General features: G+C 43.4%; 1 protein-coding gene across 1 annotated transcript in view; it reads right to left on the reverse strand.

Annotated features, from left to right (window-relative positions):
• Positions 1 to 14,068, reverse strand: part of C15H10orf90 (chromosome 15 C10orf90 homolog) — a 275,568-nt gene that overhangs the window by 40,155 nt on the left and 221,345 nt on the right. The window lies entirely within an intron of this gene.

Below are 14,068 nucleotides of genomic sequence, written 5' to 3' on the forward strand. Positions count from 1 at the left end.
GAGGCTGTTGTTCCAGGAACCACACATTGAGAGCAACTAGATTAGGCTCTATGGAAGTTAAACAAAAAACAAAAACAAAGTTTTATGGCTCAGCACCTTGCCACTAAAAATGTGATCAATGAACCCCATCCCTGACGCCAGCTGGGAACTTTAAAGACACAGAACCTCAGACCCTCCCTCTGATCTACTGACTCAGAATCTACATTTGAACCAATCCCCAGGAAGGTACAGCACAAATTCCATGCCCGAGTCTCAGCATATCACTGTCCACAGGACCTTGACATGTGCTTCGTAACCGCTGAGGCAGACATTCTGCACACTCACCCGTCAGGGCATCTACTCACAAGTCCTCCAATCACTCAGATTTTCATCAGCCAAAGTATAATGTCCAAGCGGAGGGACATGCAGTCCTGCCACGTGCCCATAAGAGCAAGAATGTGAAAGAATATCTTAAAAGATGAAACCACAGTCAGCCTCCTGGTTTCCTAGATCTTCTGACCCCCCTTCAACTATTCTCAGAGTAGGGACAAAGGAAATTTTAACGGGTCTAAGTACAAATATAACCACAAGAACAAAGATACAAACCTTCTTAAGTACCCCTAAAAATTGCAAATAAAAAAACAGAGTTTATCTTAGAGAAAAAGAAATATAGTAAATATAAAAAAATACAAATAATTATAAAATTATGATGATGACATCAAACATCAGTCGTATTAATAAATGCAAATGGACTGAACTCATCTATTAAAAGAAGACTTTTAACACAAAGACTTACAAAATGGGAACCTTGGCGATACCCAGCAGAACCACATATGAACTCACGTTCCGGCCAGGAAATCGCCACACTAGGAGACCACTCTAGTGGGCTCAGGAGACAGTCTGGCCAGACCTTGCTGAAATCATCGACCTGTTTGCTCTTCTTGTCAGACAGAGGTGAGAAAGCAAGCTCAGGGCAAGAGGGACAACTCTTAAGCCTGCAGGGAATAAGAGCCCTGCTGTAGAATGCACAGACATCACTTGGATTCGCATTTGGGCAGACCATAGGTCAACCCCCCAAACAGCCAGTTTTGATGCCAGCGCTGAACTGAGCACCTGCTCTGAGAAGTCCAAATGACCAGTGAGCGAATCTGATATGTGGGAGCTGGTTGACAGAGCCTAGCAAGGTCTTCTAGCTAATGAATGTGGTCAAAGTGATGGAGAAAAAAACATCCAGGGGCGCCTGGGTGGCTCAGTCATTGGGCATCAGCCCTTGGCTCAGGTCAGGATCCCAGGGTCCTGGGATCGAGCCCCGCATCGGGCTCCCTGCTCGGCGGGAAGCTTGCTTCTCCCTCTCCCACTCCCGCTGCTTGTGTTCCTTCTCTCGCTGGGTCTCTCTCTGTCAAATAAATAAAATCTTAAATTAAAAAAAAAAAAGAAAACAACATCTGAAAGCCAAAGGCAGCAGAACACAAAACATCTCTAATGATACTAACACTTCCAGGCAGTTCAGGGGATGTGGGGGGATGTCAGCTAAATCAGCAAGTGAAGGCTCATCCGACTAGATTAGGCCTTAATCCCTTTCAAGTGATCTGGCGTTAGCCCCTGGGCAGTCCACATACAGGCAGATCTTGACGTTCTTACATTTTATTTAGTCATTTATTAAAGATTTATTTATTTATTTGAGAGAGAAAGAGAGAGGGTGGGGGAGGGGCAGAAGAAGAGGGAGAGAGAGAATCTCAAGCAGGCTCCCTGCTGAGTGCAGAGTCTGACATGGGGCAGGATCCCAGGGCTCTGAGATCACGGCCTGAGCCGAAACCAAGTGTCAGACACTTAATTGACCGTGCCACCCCGGTGCCCTAATGTCCCTACATTTTAGAGCACCCCTCAATAGCTTCCATACTTGGATGCTGAAAGTTGGCACCACAGCGGACCAAAAGAACCCCTGCAGGGTGATGCTGCCTTCAGCATTAGCGAGATAGCCATTGTGGTGTGGACTGCTGTTTTCTGGCCATAATTTGAATATATACATTTTCCCTACTTTACGAAAAGGGAGTGGAAAATAGTTGCATGAACCTGCTTAGGACTCATTTAATACAATTACGATGAAGATGGGAATCGTCAGGTCCTGGAAGCAGCAAATCTTTAACCTCCACTCTGTGGTCACTGGACTCAAGCCAGAAACGGATTGATTTCGTGCTGAGTTGTGAAGAAAATAAACACAATTAAAGAGCCAATTTGAAGTGCTTAATATATACGCTGAAAGCCCGGGGCCAAAAGTGTGGGGTATAAAGTTAGAGGTCCGATAATACGGCTGAGGGCTCTGCCTGCAGAATCCCCTTTCTCAAGATGCTTTCCAGTTCTCCCAGGCAACTTTCCCTGGTGCTCTCGGGTCCCCGGCCGTCAGGAAGCCCTGTTTTGCTGCTCAGTGGGGCTGGGGCCAGGAAGGAGACAGTCTTGCCTGATACACAATACCTGCACTTCCTGCCTCTCCCAGTCAGTCCTGTTCCTCCCTCCAACCCCAGTCAGACACTCGTTTCCCTTACAAGATCTGGAAACATCATCTGGGGAAGCTATAAATACCTCCGGTTCCCTGTCAGGAAAGGCAGTGAATTGCACTTGGAGGATTCCCGTGGAAAAGTTCCGGGTTCTACTTCTCAGTGCTCTTGGGATTGCCGGAAGCCCTTCCTGGCGGGGCTGATGTCATTTTTCTGGTTTTCTCAGACACTCTGTACAAACCTCAGTCATGTCAGACCAAACTTGGTTGGAAACACATGGTCCCGTATGTATCTTCTTCTAAGAATGCTGTGCCCTTTGAAGAACTGTTTTTGAAAATCAGAATTGGAGAGACTCCCCAAGGGCCTCTGAAGAGAAGCAGCAAAGAGAAAATCTCGAAAATAGTAACGAAGAATATATCAAGCAACACAAAGAGCCTGAGTTAGGGCTGGCCAGACCGCAGTCAACATGCAGAGAGACCCTGAGGCTGGTTGGCTTTCTCCGCTTTTATCACGTAGGTGCGAGGCTCATACACGCCCTCCTGAATGACCGTTCCCTCCTGAATGACCATCATGGCCCAATGAAATAAACAGGTGGTGTCACACCAGACAAATGCTCTGTTTTCCCACTACTCCCATTTAAAGTGGACTTCCTGCATTATTTATTTCTCGTCTCGGAGAGTAATTCATGAGAAACAAAACATATTTAGTTTATGGGCTTGCCCTGAGAGATCACTTAGGTACAGAAAAATGGAACTATGTTTAACTGTTTCTTAACAGCCATAGTATTTGCGTCTAGCCAGCATTTTCCTTATGCCCACAGAGGGGAAGGATATTTTTGTGTGTGTGAAAATAAACGTACCATTGTCTTATTAAAAATCGTCATTTTAGAGCAATGTGGGGAAGGCAAAATTGTTACAGATTACCAGCTTTTACCTGAGCTGATGCCTAATATACGAGCCTGGGGAAAGGAGAGAGACCCCATGTACTTTTATTCTTTCTAGCTGTTTCATGTTGGCTGGGAGAGTAACTAACTTCCTTCTGACAATTTCAAATGTTCAGCTAATGCAGCTGAGCATTGTTTTATATAAACTTGAACCACTGGCAGCAAATTATACTGAATTAGTGTAGGATGCGCCGTTTTTTGTTTTTTGTTTTTTCCTCCCATACCACTGCCTCCCCCTCTTTTTTTTTTTTTGGTCAGGATATTCAACTTATTCTCGATTTCAACATAATAGGGGAAAAAAAAGATAAAGAGAGTTGATTGGTTTTCGTCGGGCTTTTAACGTCTTAGTCTAAAAACCCCAATCAGGTTTTCCAAAGCTTCTCTTAGGAAGGGAAGTCACATTTCCCACTGGTTGTATCCAGTTCCTACAAACTCTGAGCCATCTTTGTTTCTCATCTTGATGACTTTCAAAGAAGTCTTTTGGGTCAAGCTGTAGAGTAACTACGGCCCTTTAAAAAGTGGGTTTTCAAGCAGTGGGTCTATAAGTTGCACTGGTGCTTGATTTAAGAAATTCGTTTTTAAAATGGTCATTGTCAACGTCTTACTTGTTAGCATCAGGGGAAGCAGGGTGAGGGTTGCAAGGAAACTCTTTGTGTTTTATTTGCACCATTCCTATAAGTCTAGAATTATATTAAATTTGAATGTTTAAAAAAAAAACGGTCATTTGTGAGAGGTTAAAAAACCCTCCCAGGGTTACAGTTTTTCATATGGTTGAAAGTCACTTCTCAGTAACTCTGTAATGTGACTCCCTATCTCTGTATTTGTTGATATACCAGAAATGACATAAGCATGTGTGTAAAATCCTGCTCTGTATTTACTAAAACACCCTGATGCATCTCAGCTCGGTTTCCAGTTTCCGGCAATCTGCTGGTGAGTAGAGATGGGTCATGAGCTACTGAGAATCCCACCAAGGTCAGCTCTGTTAACAAGGTAGCTGCATGGTCCCTCAGATAGCCAAGTTTGCAACATGACATCATTTCAGAGAGACGGAAGGCACTTGGAATACAAATGACAGGAAGAATTCAGAATGCACACCAGAGATCTGTGATCTGCTCCAGCCTGGGTTTGCCTCCCATTAACTGTGTGACTATGCAGCAGATCACCAAGCCCATCTGGCCTTAAGTCACTCACCTATACAACGGGATGATAATCATCCTGCTCCGTGAGGACGAAATGGGATAATGTTCACACTCAAAGAGAATAACGTACTGTGCAACGGTGAGCCTTTGTTAGAGTTTACCCAGCTCATAACTAAGGCACAAACTTAAAAGTGATATGGATGGACTTTGTCCTTTATTTCAAATCCAGGGGGAAAAAATATACACCCAAGGACAGACAGAGAGGCAGGAAGACTGCTCAATCTTTGACCCATGTCCCACCCCCATGCCCAGACTGCTGTTTCCTGCCTATTGTGCCAGATTCACTAGAGAGCCAATGAAGGTCAATGTGGGTTATGCTTTGTGGTCACTTTATATGGCAGGTGGGGCAAACTGAGCCATCTTCTTGGGCCTGCAGGGCCTCTGGGGGGAGGGGACTCTGCTCTCCAGCCCCACTGACCTTGGTCTGTCCCTTGAATGGGCCATCTCCCTCCTTACGCCATGTCTAGAGATTTTCTGCCAGGGATCGGGTGAGAGAAAAGGATGTTGAATGACCTGCAGGGGTTGGAGAAGATCTGAGACCCTCAGGTGAGCTTCAAAGGAAAAGCGGGTAGAAGGGGACACCTCTGTAGCGTTCCCTTTCCCTTTCCCTTCTCACTTCCAGAGATACCCTGACCATTTCAGTCAGATTGAGCTGGATATAAACACCTCCACTGGGGTGGGCTAAGGCGAGAGGAATACGCAGCAAGATCCACCCAACCCAGGCACCGAGGGCCAACAAACAGTCATTCAAGGTCAACCCATGCATAAAAATATTTGGAATTTTTCAGAAAAGTCTAGTCATAAGGGGACTCACTCTAGGGTCACAAAGGTGGACCTAAGGACCCTGGAACGGAGAAAAAGAAAGCTCTGAGAATCAGTGATGCAAGGGGTTTCCCAACAAGCCACGGCAGACCCCACCCTGCCCAGATCTGGAGCCTCTGAGTGCTGAGCTCCCAAGGGACCCCGACGGTTCAGTCCCAACTCATCCCAAGTAGGGTCGGACTTGGACAGGACCTGCCCCCAAGGACACAGCTGATATGTGCTGTAGTGAGGCCTCTCTGGGGTCACGGGCCGGCTGTTATTTATACACTCTGGGACGATTCTTCTCCTTCATGAAGATGCCTTTCTCCCATTAAAGCTAATGGGAGTCATGTGGCTGAACTGAAGGCATTTCATTCTCCAGCTTTTCTAAAAATAAAATGTGGAAAAAGGAAACATATGTATTGTTTCCATTTGGGATTGTAAAAACACAAACAAAAGGGAACCAGAGAGATTCACCGTCCAAGAGATCCGGTTCCTTCTCGATTACAATAGTGGAGAGATTACTTGTCATTAAGTAGGTTTAGACGTGAGATAATCTGAAATCCTGCTCAATGTATTTGTGAGCACAGTTTAATAAATGCTCTTTTTATCCCTTGGAAACTACATCCCATCTTCACTTTGATGAAAGGTCCTTATTAGCTAATAGACTATGGAACGGTCCTGTATTATGGTATGTATTATGGTATGCATTGTGGTATGTGTATTCCAGAAAAGTATGTTGTAAAGAAAATTACTAAAAAGGGAATTTTGTTTTCCTAATGAGTTTCATTATTCACTTGTAATTACATATGGCAAGGATGAAAAAAATACCTCTTGGGTAGAATAAAATTACACTTGAAAACACAAACATCCTTTTAAAGTTATATGTTTAAAGAGAAGATGATAATACAACGTTAATACCAATCACACCAGGGTACAATCTCAAAATGTCACAAAATAGCAACACTGCAAATGAACTTCTGGCCTGCCTTGTCTTACATTAAGTGTAGTATCTAAAATTGGCTACCTTTGCTCAGTCTTCTCTTGGCATGAACATTTCTAATTTTCCGTGTAGGACCCTTTCTGTTTGTTTTGCTTTTCCCATCACTTGTTTGCAGGCATCTTGAAACACGGCCACGCCTCCCAGTGCTTGGGAACCCAGACACTTCTGGTCTCTGCCTGGCCATGAAGGTTTCCCCCCAAGGAGCGGTGAATGGACAGCTGTCAGCTGTCTCATATATTTGAAAAGAATTAAGGGAGACCTGAGCCAGCCATCCTGCCCCATAATTCAGTGAGTTATTTACTCCCAAATCTAGGCATTTCCTTCCTTCCTTCCCTCCCTCCTTCCACTCCACAAGGAGTCCATCAGAAAGTCCTGTTAACTCTAAACCACCTCAAACCATTCGACTCCACCTCTGCTGGTACCACTCACTTGTTGACCCCTGCTCTCCTGACTGTCCTGCTTCCACCTGAGATCTTGGAAAAATGTAAGTCACATCAGGACAATCCTCTGCTTAAATCTCTCCAATAGCTTTCATCCCGCTTAAAATAAATCAGAAACTCCTCCCGACATGATCTGTCTTTTGCCCACCTTCTCAAGCTCATGTGGCCACCCCTGTCCCCCTGCGCTCCCCCACTGGCCTTGGTCTCGTCCCTCAAATGTACCAGCTCCATTCTTTATCACATCAGGGGCTTCTCAGCAGCTGTTCCTTCCATCTAAAGTGCTTGTCCTCTCCACCTTCACAAAGTAGGCTCCTTATTATGCAGATCTTGACTGAAACATCGCTTACTCAGAGATGCCTTCTAAGACCGCCCTATCTGAAGAAGCCAGCAAGTAGCCAACCCGATCACACCACCTGATTCCAGTGCTCTGCTAAAGCTCTTATCACCACTCGGAATTTCTCATGTTGATGCATCATCTAGTTGTGTCCATCTGTACCCACTCACTAGAGTAAGCTCCCCGAAGGCAGGGACGCTGCATTGCTTACTGAAATGCCTAACACACCTAGATGCTACCTGGCACCCTCAATAAACCTTTGTCAAGTGACTCACATCATTTAAGTGATGGCTCATGTCTTCAGTAAGGGCTTAGAGTCCATGCGGAGCCCAGTAAAATCCTGAAGACTCACTTACCTACCAGATAATTGGAGATGATGAAGAGATACAGGATCTGCACCCAAAAGTATCATCAGGGGGATTTTGACAGTTTCTTAGGGGGAAACATTAATTCAATAATTCAGTAGTATTTTATAGGTACTTTCTATGGTCAAAATTCCTATTATGAATGACCAATAGAACATGAACAGAGACATAGTTCTTGGCCCCACAGAGTGGCCAAATTGGGGTATTTGTGACAAAAGGATAAATGTCTTCAACCTGAGGATAGTTAATTCCATCCTCACTCTATGGTAACAAAAACAAGTAATTCTACAGGCACCTGGGTTCTTTCAATTTCAGTGGCCTCAGGAAAGGAAAATTGTTTTGAGACTAAGCCTAATTCCTGAATGATAGAGCCATTTCTGCATGCTTACAACATTTTCTTTTTCTGGAATCTTGCACTCCACTCAGGAAGGTGTTGGAAGCCTTGCTTATCTTTAGCTGGACCACCATACCGGCAGGCACTGCAAATCCATTTGGTTGAAAGGGACAGGGAGCGTGGAGAACGTGGCGTGTGTGCATCCCTGTCTGGTGGGAACTGGACATTAGCTAACATTCAAATGTACAGATCTCATTATAACCATGTCATCGTGGACAACAGTTCCTACCCCTTTCTCGTCCCAAACTTTTATAAACCAAGTGGCAAACCTGACCAATTCCAATTCACAGTCTCTGCCCGCTGTCTTAGCAGAAGCACGGATGGATAGAAAATTAGACAAAAGCCAGGTGGGTGGAAGAGCGGAGACAGAGAGCGGAGAGCTCCATTACACTTTGACTGAAATCATTTACTTCCTAAACAGCTAGTAGTTGGCACTCTGGCTTTCCCCAGGATGTGGACTTACCCATTTCCCATTTCTGACATGACCACCAGTCTAGCCATGTGAGGGCAGTTTTCAGGAAGGAAGCAGCTGATCTGCTTTACGGGCTATGTAGACCAGACAGTGAACACTGGTGTGTCCCTGGGGAGGACGAGACGGTCAGCTTCTGTCTGAGATTAGCAGGGGGTGAGCATTTCCTTACAGGAAAAATAGTTCAAATTGTAAAGGGAAGGTTCTCTTCTGGAAAAGGAGATAAGGAACAACTTGGGTTTTGGTGACCTGTTAATTTTTAGTTCCCCGCACCTGTTACATTAGGTTTTCTTGCTGAATAATATCTAGCAATATGCAATATTCAGAAATCCACTGCACTTTAAGTTACCGTCTGGAAGATACTGCTAGCTGAGACAATGCAATGCAAGGGAGTTACGGTATGTGGATTATATCCCTATGAAGCTGTTATTAAATCACTCTTTAAAAAAAAACAGGACCATTTGCCAAGCTGATAGGCAGGTGGCTGGCAGGTTTTGAACAAGGTGGGGACAGCTGGGGGTTGCACTGTATTAAACAAAGAGCATTTCATGCCTAGCAGGTGGAGCCCAAGTGAAATATGCTTGTACACTTAGCATTCTGGTCTTTGCTAGTCTTTTGACTCGTAGTCTAATTTTTTTTGGTTGAGTAACTAATTCAACTCAGCTGCAGAGAGACTCTGCTTTTTGTGCGCTAAGTTTCGTGATGTAATTAACGATTCACATCCAATTACATCATGTTAAAAAACCCCCTTCCAATCCTTTCTCTACTAATCCTGGACTCAGGGCCTGTGTGGTGACTTGATCAAGACTCAGGAGGAAAGCAGAAAGCTCATTTGCAAGCACAGAGGTGAGCCTGAGATGATCTTTAGTGATACTTTGGTCAAACCCATGCATGCTTTCAGTTTGTGAGTTGAGATTGGATGTATTTTTATAAGAAAATCCTAAGGAAATAGGATTTTACAATAAGACTTTTACAATAGCCCGTAAACATGGTTTCCCTACCAATTAGATGCAGGTATTGCCACTTGACTCCGTGAGGCCCTGGAGAACTTCACAGTGCCCCCAGAGTGAGGCCTGAATTCTCTGCTGTGGACTACCCTCCACAATGGGTCCTGGACTTCTTTCCCTTTCCATATCCTGTTTGCAACCCATCAAGTCCCCAGAGATCTAAGTACATGTTCCTTTTGTCATTCTCCTAGATCTTCTGAATTTCTGTGTCTGCCATGTGGTGCTTTCCAGCCCCTTGGATGTCCTTCTCCATCCCACTAATGCCAGGTTCTCCCTGAAACTTTGCTAGTTCTCTCGATGGAAATCAATCCCCTGGCTCTGCTGGCTAGCACAGGGTGTAGATTATCCCATGGGCCTGACTTTGACTCATCTTGCATTTCTCTCTTTCCCACTAGCCTGTGAGTATCTTGGGACAGAGAAAGTTCTCTTTCTCTTCACCATACCACCAACAGCACCAAGAACAGTAATTCATCTGTACTCTGTTCTCAATAAAACTTTGAAGTGAGTTATTTTTGCATCCAGGTCTCTTCATGGGCATGCCAGTTCTCTGAAAATCCATCGTTATTTGTGTTGTTACAATAATTTCAATTCCCTAAAGACAAAGAAGACAGAATACGGTAGTGGAACTGTAAAATGGAAGTTCAGAATGACTTAGGGGTGACTATACACTGGCCCAAACGGTACAGGCTAACCATCGTGGTCCCTGGTGACCTAAAAGAGTTAGTACCTTAAAGACCCCTAGGAAAAACCCTAATGCTCAAGGAGCTGAAGGGGAGATAGAATATAAGACAGTTTCCAGAGCAGGAAATCTACATGACCAATAAACAATTCTACATCATCTGAAATTAAACATGACTAAGATACAATCTTTCACCTATCAAATTAGCAAAGCATAAAAATATATGCATTCAATTTTAGAGAGAACATAAGGAGACCAGTTCTGCATTGCAAATGGCTGCATGCTGTGACAACATTTTTGTAAAGCAATTGGTAATATGGTCTCAAAAGCCTTAAAAATGTTCAAATACTTTATCCAACAATCCTCTTTCCAGGAATATAACTAAAGAACACAAGCAGAAGTGTGGCCAAAGATGTACACATGAAAATATACAGTAAGTATTAAGTATGATTTATAGGGGTGAAAAATTAAGAAACAAGCAAAATGCCCAACAGGAGAAATATGGTTAAAAATTTTATATCACTATATGATCTGAATATTAAACTAATATGTTTACAGAGAATTTTTAATAACATGGAAAACAAGTCACTGTGATTCATAGCTTGAGAAAAACTGTAATGATGTTGGATAAAGCCTAATCAGGTCATAAAAAAAAAACCCAACTTAAAATAAGCACCACATAAGTCTCCTTGTGTAAATGAAGAGGCATACAATATACAGGCGTTAAAATTTAGTATTGTAATGATGGCTATTAGTCTATAAATTTAATTTTTAAAAATACACCAGAATCCCAACATTTTTTTTATGGATGGCCAACTCAAGAAAATTCTACTGAAAAAAAAATGAATAAGATATTTTACTTCCTGCAACATGGTGAACTAGATACTCAAAACACCCTTATGCTAAAAAACAACTAAAAACTTTGGACATAAGTATAAATATATATATGTGGCTCAACTTGCAGGAAAGTAAGGAAATCCTTCAGAGCTCAAGAAGAAAACTGGAGACCAATCCACTTTCCCTAAGGACAACTGCTGATTTCTGGTCACCTAGAGCTTTGGATTTAAGGACAAACAGGTTAGCAGACAAAACCTGGCAAGTGAGACTGTGAAAAGTCAGGCTAGAAACCCCTGCATGAAACACCAAGTCATAATCACAAGCTGATCCCCTCTCAGGCTTGGGGCCAAAATTCACACAACCTGCTCAGTATGAACAACCACAAGTTGGAATTTTAGCATAATGTGAGCCCACCTGAGAGAAGCATGAAAATCTCTGGAGGAACTTATCCCCAACCTAGGACTCAGAATTTCCACAGATAAAGTTCTAATGAACATGTGCTCAGAATCACAATAACCAAAAAGGAACCACATATGGTGACCATGGTTACCATAGTACCCCTATGAACCCAAAATCACAATATATGCAAGAAACAACCATCATTAGCAAAAGTCAGCAAATAACCCAAACTGTAGAATCTGACTCACATATGACCCAGATATTAGAAATATCAGATAGAGAATATAAAATAACTGACATGTTTGAAGGAATAAAAGAATTAATCAAAATTATCACTAAGGAATAAGAGAGATTATAAAACTGACCATGGTGATTTCAAAAAAAAATCAAAAGCAACCCCACAAAAAAAAATGCATTAATTGAAATTTAAAACTCAGGTGACTTTTGATAGAGCTGAAAAGAGAATTAGTGAAGTAGAATACTAGCCTAAACAGTTTAATGAATGCATCACAGAGAGTCAAAAAAATGGAAACTGAAAGCAGGCCAGGAGGAAAAAGGATGGAATGAGTACAAAATACATCTGAGCAGAACTGAAAGGAAGTAACAGAGGAAATTAGGGAGAAGAAATAGAAAATGGCTGAGAAAATTCCAAAACTAATAAAAAGAATCATCAGATTCATGAAGCACAACAAATCATGCAAATGACAAAAAGGAAATCCACATCTAAAACCATCATGGTGGGGGGGTGGAGCAAGATGGCGGAGGAGTAGGGGGCCTGGATTTCATCTGTTCTCAGGAATTCAGCTGAATAGGGATCAAACCATTCTGAACACCTACGAACTCAACAGGAGATCAAAGAAAAGAATAGCAACAACTCTCTGAACAGAAAAGCGACCACTTTCTGAAAGGTAGGACGTGCGGAGAAGTGAATCCGAGGCAATATTTGGGAGGATAGACGGCGGGGGAGGGGGTCTCCATCGGCCGCTTCTGGCAAGTGCTAGAGCCGCAGAGCACAAAATCGGAACTTTTAGAAGTCGGCTCCGCTGAGGGACGTCGCTCCAGTGGCTAAGAGGGGTTAGAATCCTCACGGGACAGTGTGGTCTCAGGACCCTCAGGGTCACAGAAAGACCGGGGGAGCCTGAGTGCGGCAGAGCTCCCAGGTATCGGAGCCGGGAAGCCGGCTGCAGAGACGGGGCCGAGGCGCGGGCTCTCAGCTCGGGGTGGCCATAAACTGTGATCCGTGGCCCAGTCGGGCCACTGCTCCTCCAGCAGGGACCCAACAAGCGGCAGAGCCGGGGAGACTCCCCTTCCTCCCCCGGGAGGAGCAGTGCGGGAGCGCACCGCAGGGATCTGCTAGGTTTGGAGACTCCACACCGAGTCGGGTGCCAGAGATAGAAACGCTCGGTCACAGGCCGGGTGAGCACGGAGTGCGGCCGGAGACCAGGGAGATGGGAGTGACTGACTGCTTTTCTCTGGGGACGCACTGAGGAGCGGGGCCCCGAGTTCTCAGCTCCTCCGGGCAGAGATTGGGAGGCTGCCATGTTCACTCTCATCCTCCAAAACTGTACGGAAAGCTTGCAGGGAACAAAAGCTCCCGAGAGCAAACCCGAGCAGCTTGCTTAGCCCGGACCGACAAGGGCGGGGCAATTCCGCCTCCGGCAAAGACATTTGGGAACCACGGCAACAGGCCCCTCCCCCAGAAGATCAGCACGAACAGCCAGCCAAGACCAAGTTTACCGATCAAGGAGAATGGCAGAACTCCAGTGCTAGGGGAATACTGCACATAGAATTCATGGCATTTTTACCATGATTCATTAGTCTTTCAAAGTTAATTTTTTTAACTTTTTTTAAATATCTCTTTTTCCCTTTTTCAACCAACATCTTCTCAATCCTTTTTCAAAAAAAAATCTGTTTTTCATTTTTAGAATCATAGTCTATCCCTTCATAGTAGTTACCCTGATTTTTGGCATATATATATAAGTTGTTCTCTCTTTAAAATTTTGAAATACAGTTTCTTCAAACAGATCAAAATATACGCTAAATCTCTAGTGTATGGCTTTGTTCTAGTCTCCTGCCTGATCACATTCTCTCCTTTTTTTTTTCTCTTTCATTCTTTCTTTTTTTTAATCCTCTTCTTTTTTCAAGCACCTTATCAATTCCTCTTTTAAAATTTTTTATATTTTTCATCTTTACAGTCACAGTCCATCCCTTCATTGTATCAACCCTTATTTTGTACATATATAAGTCTTTCTTCCTTTAAAATTTTAGGAGGCACTTTCTTCTAACAGACCAAAATAAACACAAAATCTAGTGTGTGGCACTGATCTATGCACCAGCCTGATCATATATGATCAGAGTCTGTTTTTTTTGTTTTGTTCTGTTTTTCTTTTTATCTTTATCTTTTTTTTTTTCTCTTTCTTTTTTCTTTCTCTCCTCCTGCTTTCAGGTCTTTTCTGATTTGTTTAGAGTATATTTTCTGGGGACGTTGTTAACCTATTAGCATTTTGTTCACTCATTCATCTAGTCTCCTCTGGACAAAATGACAAGACGGAAAACATCACCTCAACAAAAAGAACAAGAGGTAGTACCGTCTGCCAGGGACCTACTCAATACGGACATTAGTACGATGTCAGACCTAGAGTTCAGAATCATGATTTTAAAGATACTAGCTGGGCTTGAAAAAAGCATGGATGTTATTAGAGAAACCCTTTCTGGAGAAATAAA

The sequence above is a fragment of the Zalophus californianus genome, chromosome 15, assembly GCF_009762305.2.
Source record: "Zalophus californianus isolate mZalCal1 chromosome 15, mZalCal1.pri.v2, whole genome shotgun sequence".
Classification (NCBI taxonomy): Eukaryota; Metazoa; Chordata; class Mammalia; order Carnivora; family Otariidae; genus Zalophus; species Zalophus californianus.